At 39.5% G+C, this 19,149-nt stretch overlaps 1 protein-coding gene across 3 annotated transcripts in view; it reads left to right on the top strand.

Moving 5' to 3' along the window:
• The window catches only part of SLC7A11 (solute carrier family 7 member 11), a 286,050-nt gene that overhangs the window by 173,752 nt on the left and 93,149 nt on the right, over positions 1-19,149 (top strand). The window contains exon 1 of one of the 3 annotated variants that reach the window (XM_017820393.1): positions 6,724-6,741. The exons of the other annotated variants lie outside the window; for them this stretch is intronic. The gene's annotated coding sequence lies outside the window, so the exon portion shown is untranslated. Of the gene's footprint in view, positions 1-6,723; positions 6,742-19,149 lie in introns of those variants that run through there. 3 annotated transcript variants of the gene reach the window in all.

Raw genomic sequence — 19,149 nt, 5'->3', positions numbered from 1 at the left:
GAGCTGTCCTTTCCATCTTCTATTTAAATTTTTATTTGCTCATGCTGAGTGTTTGGTCCAAAATGTTTGTGTTTGTAGGTTGTGCTGATTAAAAGCTGCAAGTGTTGGTATAAACCGGCTCCCACCAAAACATCCCACAGTGATGAAGCTTCCATAGTGGCACTGGTAGAAACAGTTAAAGCTGCCTGGTAAATCATCCTAGTTCAACTTCTCTGACCATTTTTTCTGTGAAGTGACTACTCCATGTAATGCACCATGCATGTATGTGCTTACTGCTGAGCCAGAATAATTAGTTCAGCTCATCAGCACCGTTTTACTGATTGATTTTAAGGAATCGTATGATTTCAGGGAAACCTCTCTACATACCTTACCGTGTCAGTGTGAACTTGCCCCAGAAAGCCAAGTTTCAGCACTTTGATACCTGTTTGTTTCTGAATGGTATGTTTATTTCCACAAAAGGCAAATGCCTTTTTTTCTTTTCCAGAAAGAAGGCTGAAGATGACAGCTGCCATAGACAGCACTCTGATAGACCTCTTCTGTTCTCTGTAGTATCCAAATCTATCTTTTTCGTACACAAACCCCAGAATTCCTCTCGTAGATCTACAAAGAGAGCTTTAGTGGATTATGAATATTTATGAAAAAAAGCAAGCAACTGTCAGCAGGTAGATAACTGCAAAACCACTTCTGTTTCATTCCTAGCTGGTCAACACACTTTTTTTTTTCCCCAAAAGTAAAAAAATATTCTATGTGTTCAAAAAGTATCTCTAAAAGTATTTTAAAACAAAATCCATTAAAAAATAATCTGATGATTTTTCCAGGAGTTCCCCATAAAAAAAATAAAAATCTGTAAAAGAATCAAAAATAGATGAAGAATTCCACCAGTTCCTTTATTAATAATTTAGCTTCATTCTTCCATAATTTTTGAAGGAGGTCCAAATGGTGCTTTTCAATGTGGTTCTTTCTCCATAAAGAAAGTGGCCCTGTACACACCTGCCTGCTTTTTCTTAGGTTCCTCTTTACTCGTCCTTGCTCACCAAGCTGCTTCTAATGGGATTGTTCAGGCTTTTGCTGCTGGAGATCCATAGCCATAGACACATCCCTAACTGTACCCTCCAGGTACCTTAGGCTAAAACAAAACTGCAAGTAATCTAAGGGAAGAGGAGAAAATAGTAAATGGTGGATCCCCAGTGTGCTCTGAAATGACTTTCCTGACCATGTACATCAGTCAGTCTTGCCAGGGAGTGCCTCTGCTTATTTCTAAGCCAAGAGTCTTGATTTCCTGTCCCTGAAACCTGAGCAAAGCGAGGATGTAGGGGAGAAGAAAAGTGTTTTCAGTACAGTGAGTCATTCACATCTCATCCTGATGGAAGGGTTTAGATGTTGCTTTGCTGTCTACTGCGTCTTAGTCCTCTGGCAGCTGCTGGGCACATGTGTCTTAATTTCATTTTTTTTCTCTTTAAGCATCTACCTGTTATCTTTCATTACATATTACAAATCTAAACCAGTCCATGGCATTTCAAAAGAATTTCACACTGAAGCATTTGAAATACTTTACAGAACTAGATGTGAGTAACTGCCATGAGAGCTAACAGTGGAATGAGGTCAAGAACTTGCACTTCCTTATTTTTTCATTTGTTTTATTCCATTTGTTATGTTGAGTCTGGTCTCTGAGAGGGAAGTGCGATAGAGCCCAGTGTGATCCTTACTGGCAGATTGCTCCATAGCTAAGGTCCTGCTTTTGCAAATGGTCTGTTATCAGATGATGAACACGTGATCATCTCCAGCTGTGGGATCTCTGATATGTATGGTGGTGTGTCTGAAAAGCAGTGGATTAGCTGTTTCAAAAATACCAGAGTAACCTTTCCTCCAAATCCCCTCCTGAGGAGAGAAATTAAAAAAAAAAAAGGTCTTGAAATTTAAAAAATATGTATTTGTGTGTGACAGTTTTATTGTAATACTACTTGGAAAGCCTTCTGGCCTTTTGAAAACTGGCCAGTGTCAAGAAACTTCAGGTCCACATGGACCAGATGAGACTAGCTGTGAATCCAGTGGTCAGGCTGGGGGGAAGCTGCTACAGCTGATATCATTTCCACCCTCAAGTTCAGTGCTGGGTTCGCTGCTAGACAGACCTTACTGATCTTTTAGGCTATTCCTTAAACTTTGGAGCAGGTTTAAGAGCAGTGGTGTGCTGAATGTAAATACTATGCCATAATACCTTTAACAGAGAAGCAAAAAATGCTGTGAAAGTATTGGATTTCTTTGATTAAATCTGAGTTGAAAATTACTGACATGACATAAGCTGCTCCTTCACTAGGTAAACAACTCTGTTTTCATACCCCCAAAGCAAAGAGTGAGAAATAACTTTTGGCAGAGAAGCTATAATCATTGGTAACATTTTTGCCTTATTAGTGTAAAAAAGGTAACCTATAGGTAAGAGAAATGGGCACCCATGTAAGAGACATGTCACATAATTCAGAAGTGATGCAAATAAACTGGAGCATAGGAAAAGACAATTCAAAATTGTGGAACAGAAATAGCTATGACCCTCACCCCAGCAGGCATCAAAAGACAGATGTAACCTAGTTCTTGGGAACATGTATGTTTAGAAGTACTTGCCTAGGCAGAGTCTGGGTTTCCAGTGCCTCCAGGGTGAAGTAACAGCCTTTGTCTGGTGATGTCCAGGGACCACAGCCATGGGCTCTCTGAGGGTGGAGTGGTACAACATGAAGTGCAAGAGACAGAACTGGAGTGTTTTGTTCAGTTTTCATCTCTCGACTGAATTCACTAAAATACATTGACTTACTGAAGTGTGACATGGGATATGAGGTAGCTAGGCTTAGCTCAGTAAGGGTGGGGACAGGGTTTGCAGTAGCAATGAGAGCAAGTGAAGTAGTGGGATATATTAGACAGTGACACAAAACAACACGGGAAATATTTAACTGCCATTATCAAAACAGATCTTTCTCTTAACTTTGAATGCTACACTCAATTCCAGTTGCATTACAGCAGCAGGATCTGGCAGAAATAGAAGCAATGCAGAAGGCTGTGGAAATTATTAGAGGCTAAGGGACTACCAGAGATTTCTAGGGCTTGCCTGACCTAGTTAAGGAAGGAGGATGCAATAAAAGACATTGGAAGTGTATGAAAAATGAACTGGTATGGAGAGGCTCAATCAAATGCTCAGCTTTTGCTCTTTCTCACAACAAAAGAACAAAGGGATATTGAAATTAAAAGGCAACAAATTTAAAACAGATAAAGAGAAAAACATCTTCATCCAACATCTATTTAATCTATAGAAATTGCCAAGGCAGGATGATGCTGTTGCCAATAGCTCGGTTTAGGTAATAAAAATGATGAGACACACATGAAAAGGAGTTCAGTTACACAGGCCAGGAAAAAAGTTGCATTATATGAACAATTAATCAGGCTTAAAGGGAAAAATAATGATCAATTGCTGGGTGTAGGAAAAAGTATCCGAGTCTTGAGTTTTAAAGAAACAAACTTCCTCTTAAATTCAGGAGAATTTGGTCTAATTAAGGCCTGTGTGTTTGGCTTCATGGCCCCACCCTCCCCACAGGATGGTATAATTATGAACAAAAGCATATTTAAATAAATACTGCTTGGTGCCTAAACATAGGATTTGATGCTAAAATCTGCCTCTTTTTCTTCCATTCTTTAGGAAAATATTCTTATGAAAAAGTCAGCTAATGCTTGGCTTGACATGGCAGAGTTATGCCGCCCTGTGATGTTAAAGCCAGTTTACAGTCACAGCTTCAGGACAGTTTTGGGCAAGGATCTGCATAGAAAGTCCAGTGTTGATTCCTGCTGCTAGATGAGGCTTCCTGCAGGAATGCAAAGACATAGGGATTGTGTGGTAGAAGGAGAGTATTTATGAGCATATTTTTGCTCCTGGGCTGCACAAGCTCTGTCATGTTGATATGAAACCAACATTTTAATTACAAAATCCCAGAACGGAGGCTTTTAGCAGTTATACACTGTTGTACTGTGCTTTTATTAATATAAAAAAAAATACATTTACAATTACCTACCCATGATGTAAAATACAGTGAAATTACATTGGAAGAATATAGACCTGCCTGCAATATGTTATTAATAGCTAGTGTTAAAAATTATTTTGAATGGAAAGCTTCAATATTCCAGTTTTTCACAATATGATTGGAACAAGCCACTAAGTCAAAAAGACTGTCTCTTACTGTCTCAGATCTCCTTTATATTACCCTGCCTAATACATGTTTAAAACGTAATTCCTTCATATGGTAGAGTATTTTTGAATTTAAGCTTACATCTGTAAATCATCTTGAAAGTTTTTAAGCATTTTTCTCAAGAGGATATCATTCTGGCTGTTTTTGTATGCCGAAATGGTCAGTAGCAATTTAGCTTTCTTCCTTTAAAAAGATTTTTCAGGACCTCATTTTGCCTATACTTGTGAAATGAATGGATATGAAAGTTGTTTTGATTGCTTGTGTGTGAATATATCTCAAAGATAAAACAGTCACCACTGGATTTTCTGTGTCTGTAAAACAAGAAGTCTCACATTTGACAGGCTGCTTATTTGCATCTGATAACTGGCAGTTTCTTCTCCCAGCTCAGTCATGTCCTGAAGCCTTTATTATCCTGCTATTGTCTTGCAGGTCAGAGGCTATGGAACAAATTATTGTGATAAATGTCAATAGTTAATTTAACTTCCATTAAAATTTTCTGTGTCGTAAACCTTAAATTAAAGACTAATGGCCTCTCTTTTATTATTCTCCATGGCAGTAAAAACAGGATTATATCTGGCTTTGGCTCACAGGGAAAGAATGATGTGACCTGAAAAACTCCTGCAAAAATATAATGGCAGGGCATGGTGGCCTTCTGCTTTTTCATGATTACCTGATGCTCTGCCCAAACTCAAATTCATATTGGAGTCACTTAATTCCTACTGGAATTCTAACTCATTCACTGAGGCTGGACTGGAATCAATTTTTTAAATCGTTATTATCCATTGCCTCTGTGCAGTACCTGCCTCTGTTTGTAAGAACTATATCTTCAAGCTCTTTCATTCTTTAAAGCAAATGTGCTCTAAAAGAGCAATCCACAAAAACTGTGCAGAATACAGACTAGAATGCTTGTGTGGAGGAAAGGAATCTATAAAAACCCCCACCTAAATTAAGGGAGCTTGAGGAGGTGGACAGGGAGCATTGACACCTCTGATTTTGTGACCTCCCAGTAACTATAGAAAATTAGGAGTTTCCCAGAGAATGGGAGGTGCTTTTCTCATTTGAGTAGATAATGTTTTAAATAATAACATTAGGGTCTATCTGGTTTTATTGTTACTCACTTAGAAAACGTGAATTTAAGTACGTGAGCAAGTCATTGTCTAAAAAAGTGCTTATTTTTCACTAAGTTTCCCTCACAGTAGGTACTATGGAAGACACATCAATCCATGATTCAGACTGATCATGAAGTGTGGTCACAGGGCACTTTCTTTGATTAAGAAAGTGTTGTATGCTACTGGGAATGCAAGCACACAAAGGTGGATATTTGATGATCATCTGTCACGCTTATGGATTAAAGGACCAAATGGCTGGTACAAGTAATGCAAATATTTCTCTATTATCTTTTGATTAGGTCATTAGGGTAGAGGTGAAAAGGCTTGTAATTAAGTTTCTGGGAAGTTATATTCACTTACTGTTAATTGTTGACAGATGCAGGTATTTTTGTTAGCAATTAACTGTCATCCAAAAGGAAATTTAAAGTTATCTATTTCAAGTTCTCTATTTTTCTAATGTGAAAGTAATTTTAGGATTTTATTTTTGTAATTAAAGATTTCAGGTTGCCTACATTGACTTAAGGTCTTACTGGTTATGTTGTGCTTTATTTTTCTGCCTATCTTGATAAATAAATACTAGACATAGACAAATATGCTGTACCTAATATGTTTATGTGTTTAATGTTAAACTCACTAAAAATTTTGAGAATCCTTTGAGGCTTTACTTTTTAGAAGATAATAATTCAAACAAATGAATGAAAGCTAAGCAATGTTCTGCATTAAACCATCTGTCATATTAACCTTTAAAGTGAATATTATTTTTTAGCAGGAAGATTATTTTGGTAGAACTATCTCTCTGTACTAATAATGTTTTTACAAAGTTTGATTAGCTTCTTGAGGAAATCATACATATTTGATGTTACTGGGTTCAACTCAATGCCATACAATCTTGAATTTTCTTCTCTGTTGAGAAAGCTCACTTGTTAAAACACTGAAGTTCAGAGATAAAGGTCAGCAAAAAGGAAAGAATACTGTTGTGAATGGTTTTAATGCCGCAAATTTGCTATAGCTGATGATCTGTTGTTTTCTTGTTGCCTCTGCAAATGCCCTGTGACAATGCAAGGTTTCATTTTTCTATTCTCCAAACCCACACATTCATTTTTTGTCAGACTGCAGCACACTGGTGAAATGAGGATGAAGCTCTTGGTGTATTGAAGCAAATTCGTTTTGTGAACCCAAAAGGTCTGAAAAAGAGGAGCTTTATTTGACTCCTTCCAACATGTCTCTATTGAGTTGCCAACAGGTCTTTAGTCAGTGTTTTTCCATGTCTTTTTCCACCTTCAGTCTGTTCAGAAGTTCAGGGTAACCAGAGTACTCCAATTGATTCATCGTAGAGTCCAGGAAGGGTTGAAGAAAACATGAGCAGAAATCCATCCAAGAAAAATAATTACGGGATTTGGAGGAGACAGGTAGGGGGACCTTGTTTCCTGTATGTGTGCATCCCTATGCCTGCATCCCATTACCACCTTGGCTTTCTGCATTCTCCCTGCTCTACACGGAAAGCCTCATCAGTTGAGTCTCTTTAACTCTGGAAAGATTTTATTCTTAAGCTTATTACATGTGTAGCCCCTGTGTCACAAAGCCAAACTATCTCAAACTGGTAACCTGGTCAGCTGTCTGTGGTTTGGATTTCATTTTGTTTTATTGGCATACAGGAAGAATTCTTACAAGGTGGAAAAAACATCAGTGGACTCAATCATATTTTTTTCCTCTGTGTTTTAAAATGCAGCATTACGGTGCTATTAAATTTTCAGGATGCTTTAAATGTTTGATCTGAAAAAGAGAAAAACTCATAGGCTTCGGAATGAAAGTAACTGATACTGGAAGGGAATGGAAAAATAAATACTGCAGAAATTTTTTTAATACATTTTAATATTCTGGATGAAATATATGTATGAGTAATAAGTAGGACTATAGGTATCTTGGGGTTTGAGCCTTTCATTTATAATGCATCAATTCTTTCTTCTTTTGAAATATACAGGGAAAGTGCTAAGGTAGCCACCTTCCTCCACAATCTATTATTTGAAAATAGGCAATTAGGAGAGCAAATAATTTAATATTAGTTGACAGATCATTAGCCTGTAAGACGAAAAGTAAGACAAGGCAGGAGCCTAAGGAAGCGGTAGTTATATTTGGAGTTGAGGAAGAAAAAAGGTCTTAATAGTGAAGCATGGTAATAGCTAGAGGATAGGCATAAGAAAGCAGAAAATTGCTGGTACACAAAAAATTTGGATTCTATCTCGTCCCTGAAGCTGACTCAGCTGCAATCTGAACACTAATTGGCACTCTTAGGCTGCTCTCTGTGCTATTCCTTCATGACCTGGACCTGTCTCGGGTGATGGTGTGTGCTGAGTACCTGAGTGAATGACAGCTGCAATGGGCAAATTTAAGCCTCATTTCCCAGAGGGCTGGGTCTTCATCAGGAAAAACGTGTTTTGAATGGTTGAAAATAGGGTCAAGTCCTGGTAAAGATAAAATAGCTGGAAGATTTATTATGCGAAGATTGGATTTATATGTTCTCCCATTTCAGGAGGGAGGAACTGGGGGAATGTGTTGCAGTGAGCAGGTACAGACTAGAGCTTGAGGTTGAAATGACAATTTCATGAAACTGAAATAGGAAGCTGGACAGCCTCATGAGCTTCTTTTTAAAATTGAGGTTTTCTTTTAGAAAGTGACTTAGGGTGGGTTGTCACACCATCACAAACCTACAGTCAAACTTTTTGGGCTTTCTGGATCACACGTAATTTATAGTATGAGACAAATCTTATTACAGATCTTTCATAACAGAGAAGAAAAGGTATAAGAAACACCTGTCCTGCATGTCAAACTACTGCCAGACCTGTGTGTGTCAACACCTACCACCTGTGTGCAAAACATTCCAGTAGGTAAGAGCACTAGCAGCAAGGGGATGGATCTCCTAGGACAGGGAAGAGCAACTTCAGCAGGAAGAAAAGGGGTTTATGTTCTTCTTTCAGGATTTATAATGAGATCCCAGCAAAGACTGGTCTGGAACTAACATGTCAGTCTAGGCAAATCAGTACAGAGTATTCTGCTGTTAATTTTAGGAGGGTTAATATTATGTACGATAAATCCCCAGCTAAACAGTCACTACCTGAAATGCAGTTCACTAAATAATACATTGTGGCTTTGGATGGCTTTTAATTATAATTAACTATAGTTAGAATAATAATTTTTCAAAGTTGGGTGTTTTGTACTTCCCCCCCCTTTTTTTTTAAGCAAAAGGCAAAAAACTTTTTAATGAAATTAAACAGAAGAAAAGTTTGTTCTTCCCTTTTTAATGTTCATTCATTTAATGCTTACCTTTGTCAGATTTTCTTTTCTTCTCTCCCAGTACTAAAGGTTGTCTTTAATTACTTTCCATTTCTTCATGGGAAATTATTAGGAAGTAGAATCTGTAGTGGTGATTAAAACAAATGTAAAGTTTTCTGTATTCCCTAAGAAACCTGGATTCTGAATAGCTTAGAATAATATGCAGTTCTTGAATATTATCTAATTATATGTGTTGGGGTTTTTTTTAACAAATCCCTAGGAGAATAAAATCACTGCTTTCTTTCTTTATCATTTAAAGTCCCCATTCTGCAAAGACATTTGCATAACAGTTTAATAGCTGCTCACAATTTATGAACTATATACCCTTCTGAGTTTGAAGTGCATTTTTAGACAGGCCATTTAAGATATCTTTTAGATTGCTGGTTAGATATCTAGTTATGTGAGATCATTTTATAGGACACAGTTTAGCACAGATCTCCTAAAAAATTATAACACACATCCTTCATTTAAAAATAAGGATATAGAATTTCAATGACATGCTTAGATGACTTTGAATTGAAAAATGGAGGTAAATAATAAACAGATTTATGGAGGAAAGACATCTTTCCTGCTGGAGAACAAGTAAAACAAACTTGATTAAGTTTTGGAGGGAGCCTGTCCCTCTAAAATCTGAATGTATTGTAAATATAATACAGTATTTGTAAAAAAAAAAAAAATGAGACTGATCTTTTAAGTCAAATGACAGCTGACAAGGCTAGGAGCTCTCAGCAACACTATTCCATCTGGTTATTCTGATTTTTTTCTATTGTTTTATCTTCTCTGTGTATATGTTTATGATTTCTGGAATCTGGGACTTCTCTCATACAAGTCTGTGATTCCCCTGATCTGTTTTCAGTTCCTTCTGACCTGTGCCCTGTTTCTATCCGTCAACTCTAACTTTAGAGTCCAGGAGCATATGGGTATATCTTTCTAGCCAGAGGAATTATGTCTTGCTGTATAGCAATTGACATTTTTAAAGGCTATTGTCCATGCATATTTCACAAACTGCTTTCCTTCACTAATACAGGAGAGTGGAGTAGAGGAGAAGAGATCTTGTAACGCTGGTTTTGGAGGAAATGAAATAACCTAAATAAATCTAAATAAATAGTTTCCCCAAGATTTTAATTTGAAATTGAACTTTTAACACAATTAACTTGGATTGTGCTGCTTCTCAGTGGAGTGTTGCTTCTGTACACATGTACAAACACATTAATGTATACAAAAATGGCATAAAAGATAAAATCTTACAAGTTCAATTTTTATGTGTTTCTGTTGGCCAGATTTTCTACATTATTTTGGGTTTTCTCAGCTACAAAGTATGGGTTGAGAGAAGTTCTGAAGTTCAGGGTATGAACTGTAGCCACAAAACAGGGAACTGAGTTGGGATGGCTGAAATTTTCTAGTGAATGCAAATGAACAGAGATGCTCTGTACTTTTTAGTTTCAATTAAGGGTACTCCAAACTTCTTTGCCTGTTAATTTGTGAGCTGTAGAACTATCTTTTTTTTTTTTTTCTGTAAAGGAAGGGTAAATCAGACAACTTTGCTGAAACACTGTCTCAGTGCTGAAACTTCCGGACCTGATCTAAATGGTAAATATTAATCATGTGAGTTTTTTAATTTATAAAATTGATACTTCAGGCAACAGATATTTACCTTTTGTGCCTGCAATGAGCCCTGTAGTTTGTATTGAACTTAAAGACCCCTGGATGGTACTAAAATTGTGGCTGGTTCTGGATGGCTTATGGCAGTCTCCCTTAGAGATGCAATTCTCTACAGTTCTCCACTTTTTTTTTCCTGTTGTACAGAATAACCAATTTCTCATGTTTTAAACATGGATTCATATAAAACTGAGAAACTATAGGCTAATTAAGGCTTATTGTAAATATCATTCATGGTGGCATCTTGTGTCCAAAGTAGCTTCACCACTGGTTTCTCTTTACCACATCAGAGAATTTCCTGGGCTGTTGACTAGTCCCAACATTTCATCAGAAACCTTTGCAGCTTTCTGCAAGCCTTGCCTTCTGGAGGGAAGACACTCTTTTTTTTTTAAAAAAAAGAGAAGAATGTGTTTTAGATCTCTTGGCTCATCTGATCTGCATGGAAAAGCCTGAAAATATGAGCTTAATTCCTCCCCAGTGCCTAGACTACACAAATCAAAGGGATCTATCATGAGAAAAAGATGTTTTTAAAAGGCATGTGAGGAAGGGGATTGTTTCAGGAGAGTTAAAGGCTGACTAATGAATTTATAACGCCAGGAACTGGCAAGACTGTCTGTGTTCTGGAACTGAACTCAACCTGTGCAGCTGGAGGCACAGAAATGACTTCTCCCTTTTATCTTGCCTTTGACAGCTAACAATTTAATCTTCTCTGTTTGCTGTGCAGGTCTGATGCTTTTCCTGGTTAGTGGATTATGGGAACAGAAAGCTCCTGTGCTTGCAAGACAATTACTCTGATCCTCCTATTGTTTGTGTGTTATGAATCAAGATAATCTTTCAGATATTAAACATATGCATTTAGATACTGAATAATTTGATGCTGTTTTAATAATGGTGTGCTGTTCTAATCACTCAGTTGTGCGCCCACGTTTCGTTTGGAGGTCACCTTAACACAAGGAGGTGTCATTTGAACAATAACTCCGTGTGCCTCTTTGATCAGTCAGTTATGCAAAGTTTCTTTATTTCCTTTTTCAAAGAAAATTCAAGATATGAGAGGTTTGCAGGAGTCTTGGCCGATTCAGGGCTGGCTAATGTGTAAAACAGCCTTGGGCACAAACATGGTCTCTTCTGATTCTTGTCTCTCGTATACCAGCATGAAAAACTTGGGCAGGAATGCGTGAGAGGGGAGGAGTGGACTGGGAGGGATGGTATCTGCATTTTCTTCAGTGCCTGCTTGTCCCTGGATGACTGTTTGCAAAATGAGCGTTATCTTCTCCCCTTTGACAAAGTGGAGATGGTAACTCCTTCTGTAATAAACACTTGTTTGTTTATTCACAGTGACATTCTCTTTGTTACTTCAGTTGCCCCTTTCTCATCACATCTGTTGTTTTACAGGAGCTTCTTTTTCCAGTTTGGTGGTTAGTGGATAGAGGAGAGGAAATGACCTCTCATATCAGGGAGAGAGGCCCAGGCTGGCAGATGTGCAGCACCACCGGCAGTGCAGTTTGTCCAGGCACCATCAGATACTGCTTGAACTGCTGGAAGGTTTAGAGAGGCTGGTCCTGCTGAGAAGGACTTGTGGGTGCTGGTGGGTGAGAGGCTGGACAGGAGCTGCAATGTGCACTCACAGCCCAGAAACCAAATGTGTCCTGGGCTGCATCCAAAGCATCGTGGGCAGCATGGAGGGAGGAGATTCTGCCCCTCTACTCCTCTCTGGTGAGACCCCCACCTGCAGTGCTGCATCCAGCAATGGGGTCCCCAGCACAGGAAGGCCCCCGACCTGTTGGAGGAGGGTGACCACATTGATCACAGGGATGGAGCACCTCTCCTATGAGGAAAGGCTGAGAGAATTGGGATTGTTCAGCCTAGAAAAGAGAAGGCTTCAGGGTGACCTAATTGCAACCTTCCCGTATCTGAAGGGAACTTACAGGAAAGATGGGACACGACTGTTTGCAAGAGCATGTAGTGACAGGGCAAGGGGGAATGGGTTCACATTGAAAGAGAGTAGGTTTAGATTAGATAGTATGAAAAAAACCTTTTCAGAGGGTGGTGAGGCACTAGAACATGTTGCCCAGAGAAGCTGTGAATCCCTCATCCCTGGGGGTGTTCAAGGCCAGACTGGGTGGGGCTCTGAGCAACCAGGTCTGGTTGAAGCTGTCCCTGCCCATGGCAGGGGGGTTGGAACTAAATGATCTTCAAGGTCCCCTTCCAACCCAAACCATTTTATGTTTCTATGATGATTCCATGGTGGTGTTTTACTTTAGTCCAGATGAAGGCTTAATATTCAGCGAGATGTGTGTTGGGGTGGTAGCTGAGGCTGTTCCTGGCCTGCCCTCCTGCTACTTTGAAGAGCCCTCAGGGCTGCTGTCACATGTCCCCAGTTTCCCCCACTACTCCCTGGTCCCTACAGAATACCTGCTCACATTGACTTGCACAGATGTGTGCTTGTGAAGGAGTGCAGGCCTCCTCTATACCCCTGTCACCCTCTTTGTTTGGATTAGGTGCTTTAAAGGTAGGTGCGTTAGTATTCATTCACTGGCTTGTCCTCTCTGCATCTCATTTTCTTGCTTTTCTAAGGGTATCAGCTTCTATGAGAAGAGGAAGTAGACAACTGGCCCCACTAGAATTGCTACACAAATTGGCACCGTATCATTTCCTTGTTTATGCTCAGATAAACTTTGATTTCTTTCAGTCTTATTGCTCAGATTGTGTGAGTAAAATCTGACAGTGTAACAGAGCACTCAAGACACAAATAGTGTGCTTTAACCTAGCTTGAATTCACTTGTCCGTTAAATAAAGGACCAAAAGAGCATGCCAGTCCAAAATCGAATTGCCATGTTTGTAGACCCTTGGTTGCTCTGTTGCTTATCTCTCTGTGTCCTTTAAGTCATAGGAAAACCACTTTTACTTGCACACAGCTTGGCTTCCTCATTGCTTTGGATTTCTAACCCCAAGGTAGCTGGAGCTCATACACACCAAGTCTAGGAAAACTCATTGTCTTTGTACCCTTGTTTATTCTCATTAGTATGTCTCTGATACAGAGATCAAATACTCAGATGGTTAGAAAGAGGCTCAGCTTTATGCAAAACTGTTCCTTGTTCTTGAAGGATAATGGATTAATATTGTCTAGCTCCTTGGCTGGAACTATCTCTTTCTCCATCTTTTCTCCTCTGATATTGCACTGTCAGAAGAAAGAGTACAGTGGGAACATCACTGATAGAGAATGCTTAGTCCAGATAATTTTGGTTTTGTGGCTTAACATACAGTGGTTTTAAGTCTCTGTATAAAACCAGTGAGATATAGACTGTTAGAGATTCCCAAGGTCTTGGGGTATGGCTTAATTATTCTAGAAAAGAATCAGTTTGAGTAGGAGTGTAAATCTCATCAGTCTCTTTGGTGTAGTTCTTGTGCTTCTGAGGAAAATGTTTGACATTTCGGAGAAGAAAAAAGTAATAGGAAATGCAGGAAAGCTGTGTCTGCATATCATCTAGAGGATGTTGCAGATAAAGCAGCAACACAATCTATTTATATGTGTATGTTGTCATATTCATGTTAATTTTTTATCACTTTTGAAGTGGTTATATCCTTAAAACAAGTATAGTTGTTTCCAATCTGTTTGTGTTTGTTTTTTTTTAAACCGTGTTCAGTTCTTCTCTTCAGCTTTCATGCTTACACCTCAGACATGTTGCAGTGAAGAAACTTGCTTTGCCTTTGTTCTTCAGTGATGGTCAATTCAACATCAATTACAGCCAGGATAGGTTTCTGACCTCACACAGCATATATGATAGCTCTTGAAGAAGTACATAACACTCAGCTGTTTTTAGGAAGTCCCACTTATAGTTCCATTAAGTCTTTATTTCAGTAGCCTGCAATGAAGATCAACAGAAATCATAAGACTGGGATCAGAATTAGAAAGAATATTAGGAAATGGAAACTTTTGTTGTCTTTCTCAGTTGTACAGAGCTTGCAGGGAAGGATACCTTGCTGAGGCTGCTTTTCCTACCTACCTCAACAAAAGCAGTTCTAAAATAATTTTAATTGTTGTTGTACTTGGAGAGAGTGATTGAAAGCCTCTTAGCAAGTATATTTTTGTTAAGCAGGCAAAAGACAAGGCAAAGACACTCTGAAACTGCTTTCCATTTTACCCTGGTAGGAGATGGAGTTGTTTAGCAATAAAGACTACTAAACAGGCAGCTTACCTTCACACTGTCTCTATCTTAGATGGCTGCAACTCATGGGAATTCACTGAAGTTATTCCAGGTTTACAGTACTGTAAGAGAAGAGTCAGAGAATACTTAGCTTTAAGAAAATGGAACAGGTTTGCAGTTCTCTAATACCTGGCATTATGTATTCCTAGAACCTTAAAATTATGTGTGTCTTGTAGGAAGGCATTTTCTTGGTCAGAATGCTGCTAATGGAATTCGTTTTAGAAATCAGGAATCCACACCATTCATAGAATCATAGAATGAGCCGGGTTGGAAAGGACCTCCGAGATCATCAAGTCCAACCCTTGATCCAACACCGCCGTGGTTACTAGACCATGGCACTGAGTGCCACCTCCAGTCTTATCTTAAAAACCTCCAGGGACGGTGAATCCACCACCTCCCTGGGCAACCCATTCCAGTGTCTGATTACCCTCTCTGTAAGGAATTTCTTCCTAATATCTAACCTAAACCTCCCCTGGCACAGCTTAAGACCATGCCCTCTTGTCTTACTGAGAGCTGCCTGGGAGAAGAAACCAATCCCCACCTGGCTACAGCCTCCTGTCAGGGAGTTGTAGAGAGTGATGAGGTCTTCCCTGAGCCTCCTCTTCTCCAGGCTGAACAACCCCAGCTCCCTCAGCCTCTCCTCATAGGACTTGGTAAGCTTCCAAGTCTCTGCCACATAAGTGCAGTGATGTCTGGACAAGAGTACATTTTTTTTTCCCAGCCTGTACTGTTTGCTTTTGGAGCTTTTGGATTTCCACTACCATGGCTTCCATGACACTGTTCATAGAAAGGAAGCAGAGACATGCAGATGATATCCAAACTAGATGCAAAGTTGTTATGTGCCAATACTACTTATGAGAATGAAACTGTATGTATTTTGTACAGTACTCAGTTCTTTATAGGTCTGGAAATGGTGGGATATAGTCTTTTCTCAGCTGCCATTAAAGCTGACTTTGTTAGTGGACGTAAGCTTCCTTCAGAAATCCTTCGTGAATCTTTTTGGTAATATCACTATATATCTGGTAGACCAAAGATTGAATCAGACTGGAAAAAACTGTTTGGGATTACTGCATGGGATGGGCGGAATCATCTGCTGACCTGCCACTGCTTGTGCTGTTACTGCCACAGACAGAGAATCCTCTGCTCCAGATCTGCCTGAGCAACACAGTACAGATGCTCCACTTACTTTTCTCTTTTCCTTTTTCTCAAGTTGTCTGGTTTGATTGCACAAGTTGGGGGGCCTTAAGGAAAGTCACCTGGCGAGATCATCAAAGCTCTGACTTACATTAATAACAAAGTAAGAACATTAGAAGATCTGTATTTTCTACCTCTGAAGGAAATGCATAGGGAGCAGAAGTTACTGAACACTTGGAAGGATGTTTAGCTAACAAACTTGCATCCTTTTCAGAAACTTGCTTCTCTGACTAGCATCTAGTAATTTCTTGCATGTCCCCAGTGTCCTACTGGTCATCTTGGTGTGTTTTTCCTACATTACTTGTCCACACAGTGCTCTTCTGTTTCACTGTTAATGGAAACCTTTTCCCTGTATGCTCTCTTGTTAGCCAGCATTAGTTTTTACCTCCTGGTCTGGGTTATTCAGGAGGAAATTGTCAGTGGACAAACTTGTAGCTTGTTTGGTGCCCCTTCGAGAATGCTGCTGTTGTTTTCTGATTATTTTGTTTTTCTACCTGTGGTAAGTTACAACAACTGCTGCCCTTGAAAGTAGAGAGCAGAAAGGTGAGCCTATAATTATGGCTAAAGGCAGATCCCTGGAATGTTGAGCTTTGGCATAGTGCTGTGGTTTGTATCAGAATTTCAAACGAGGCAAGTTCATGATATAGGAGAAACAAGGCAGGACCAGGAGCCCATAACCAATCGACTAACCAGCACAAACCCCTGCTTGATCCAAGAAGGGTTCAGAGAAATGCAAACACAAAAGCTTTCTCTGGAAAAATATTTGTGGATGACAGCTAGAAATTTTCTTGTGCCATTGTATCTAAGCATAACTGGTTGATTGAAGTTTGCTTTTTTTTCTATAGGAAGTGTATGACTACCTGTTCACCAGCGTTTCTTGAAAGGTAACTGTCAACCTGCTGGTAATTACAGATCAGAATAATAATTTCAGAATTATCTGATCTTTGCTGGATGATGTTCCTTTCCTAATGTTTCCCCTGAGCTTTGTTTGAAGTCTTTTGTGAGTCTTTTTCTTAGATGGAGAAAGGGAAAGAAATACTTGTTTTGTTCTTGGAGCAATCCCTAGATAGGAAAAGGGTTATGAGTATTAAATGTTCTATCTGGACATATTTTCACTCGTTTACTGTTGCCGTTTTCCAATAAACACTTCATTGTAATGACTGTTATTGAAAGCTCTGGTGTGGGATCTCTAGAATTGGCAATAAATATTTGGAGCTTAATGTTAAGCCAGTCTAATGGAAGACAGTGTTTCTTGTTGACTCCAGGAAGTACTGTCTCAGACTTTTGATATCTGCTCATCTTTCCAATGAAATCTGATGATCTCAGTGTAACTGAGATGCTGAAAGTGTTTGAAAAGTGAGAATAAAAGTGGGAACTGGGTTATTTGACAGTAGATCTGATAGAGAAGGAAAAGAGTAATGTTGTAGGAAAGAAGATGTAATCTTAAATATTTACTGCTCTGTCATCATTGTCTCTGGAGTGATTTAATATGGCATAAAAACTAAAATAAAAAAGGTGGGCCAGACACTTCCATTTTATACGAAAGAATAAATTCAGTTGCAATCTAGTAAATGTTTTGGAAAGTAACAGATATTGTCTTGTATAAAGAATCTAAGCTCAATATCACTAACTTTTTATAAGGACCTAAATTTGTGCTTTTATTATATGTTATAAATAATTTTGTCCTTAGTATTGGGTCCACATACAAACAGAAGAGGAACACTTTAAGGAGCAGAATTTGTGATCAGTGTGCTCAGGGTATCAGTTCCACATACTTCCATATCCTTACTGTGTTTGAGTTTTTCCTCCCTAAAATGTTTACTTCCCTTTTTTTGGGGGGATATCTGTCTTTTCTAGGGTTACTTTGGCTCTCATTCAGATAGATATAACTAAAGAACAGTCTATTGCCTTCAGAATATTCCTTTTAGAGCTCAGCAAGGATACAGTACCTGGGATACCTACAAAAGTTGTTCAGTTGTTTTGGTGGAAGAACAAAGTGTAAAATAATTCTTGTAATTTTATGTGTAAATGATATTATTTTGTGAGTGAAATCACATTGCAGTCCAGCCTTTTCCTGCTAAGCACACAGCTGTAGAAATGAATGGGTAGGTTGTAGTTTCTGTACTGCTCATGTACAATTGGAAGCATGTTTGTGTTCCGGCATTCTCTGTAGTTCAGTACAGAATTCATACTGAGGCAGAAGTGGGTCCTGAGTGGCTTTACAGCCACCAAGACTGTAAAACCAAGAGTTTTAATTCTGGCCAGTGAGTGGTGAAGAGCTCACAGCTATTACCACCTCCTTAGACCCGGGATTAGAAATTTTGGGCAAATAGTACCAGCCTGCCCACCAGTTTTTGGGCAGGACAAAAGTGAAGAAGTTGTGATTTGTTCCACATAAACCTGTTTCAGGTGTTGAAACTTTTCACAAGGCAGTGGCCAGTCTAATTCAGTGTGCTGTCCCAAGAGCTACCACTGTCCAAGGCACCCACCAAAGCCATTCTACCACTCCCCTCAGCAGCTAGACAGAGGAGAGATAATATAATAAAAGGTTCATGATTTGAGATAAGGCCTGGGAGAGATCACAAACCAGTTACTATCAAGGGCAAACCACACTGAACTAGGGGATGTTAACTGAATGTATTACCAGTCAAAATCAGAGCAGGATAATGAGAAGTAAAATAAATCTTAAAAAAACACCTTCCCCCCAACCCTCCTTCCTTCTCAGGCTCTACCTCCTCCCCCTGAGTGGCACAGGGGAGACAAGGAAGTGGAGTTATGGTCAGTTAGTTCATCACATGTTGTTTCTGCTGCTGCTCAGGGAGAGGAGTCCTTCCCCTACTCCAGTGTGGGGTCTCTCCCAAGAGTGCTCCATGAACTTCTCCAGGGTGAGTCCTTCCTATGGGCTACAGTTCTTCATGAACTGCTCTGGTGTGGGTCGCTTTTCCATGGGATGCAGTCCTTCAAGAAGAGCTTACTCAAGCATGGGTTCCCAAGAGGGACACAAGTTGTACCAGAAAACCTACTCTAGTGTGGGCTCCACTCTTGATGAGTCCAGAGGTCCCTACCAGGAGCCTGTTCCAGCATGGGCTTCCCATGGGTTCAGAGCCTTCTTTCAGGCATCCACCTGCTCCAGTGTGGGCTCCTCCCTGGTCTGCAGGTGGATCTCTGCATCCCCATGATCTTCATGGGCTCCAGGGGCACAGCTGCCTCACCATGAGCTGCACTACGGGCTGCAGGGGAACCTCAGCCCTGGTGCCTGGAGCAGGCACTGACCTTGGTGTCTGCAGAGGAAAGGAATGTAATGTTTTTTGCCAACTTTTGTTTAAATTTTGTTCCAAAGCTTATTACTGTGCAAACTTTGACCAAGCTCCTGCACATGTAAAGAAGACCTCATGTGTGTACATACAGACAGATACAAATTGGGGGGAA

Source organism: Lepidothrix coronata, unplaced genomic scaffold (assembly GCF_001604755.1).
Source record: "Lepidothrix coronata isolate B3197 unplaced genomic scaffold, Lepidothrix_coronata-1.0 Scaffold82, whole genome shotgun sequence".
NCBI classification, from domain to species: domain Eukaryota; kingdom Metazoa; phylum Chordata; class Aves; order Passeriformes; family Pipridae; genus Lepidothrix; species Lepidothrix coronata.
Note: the sequence above shows the minus strand (reverse complement) of the source record. Positions and strands in the feature narration are given on the sequence as shown.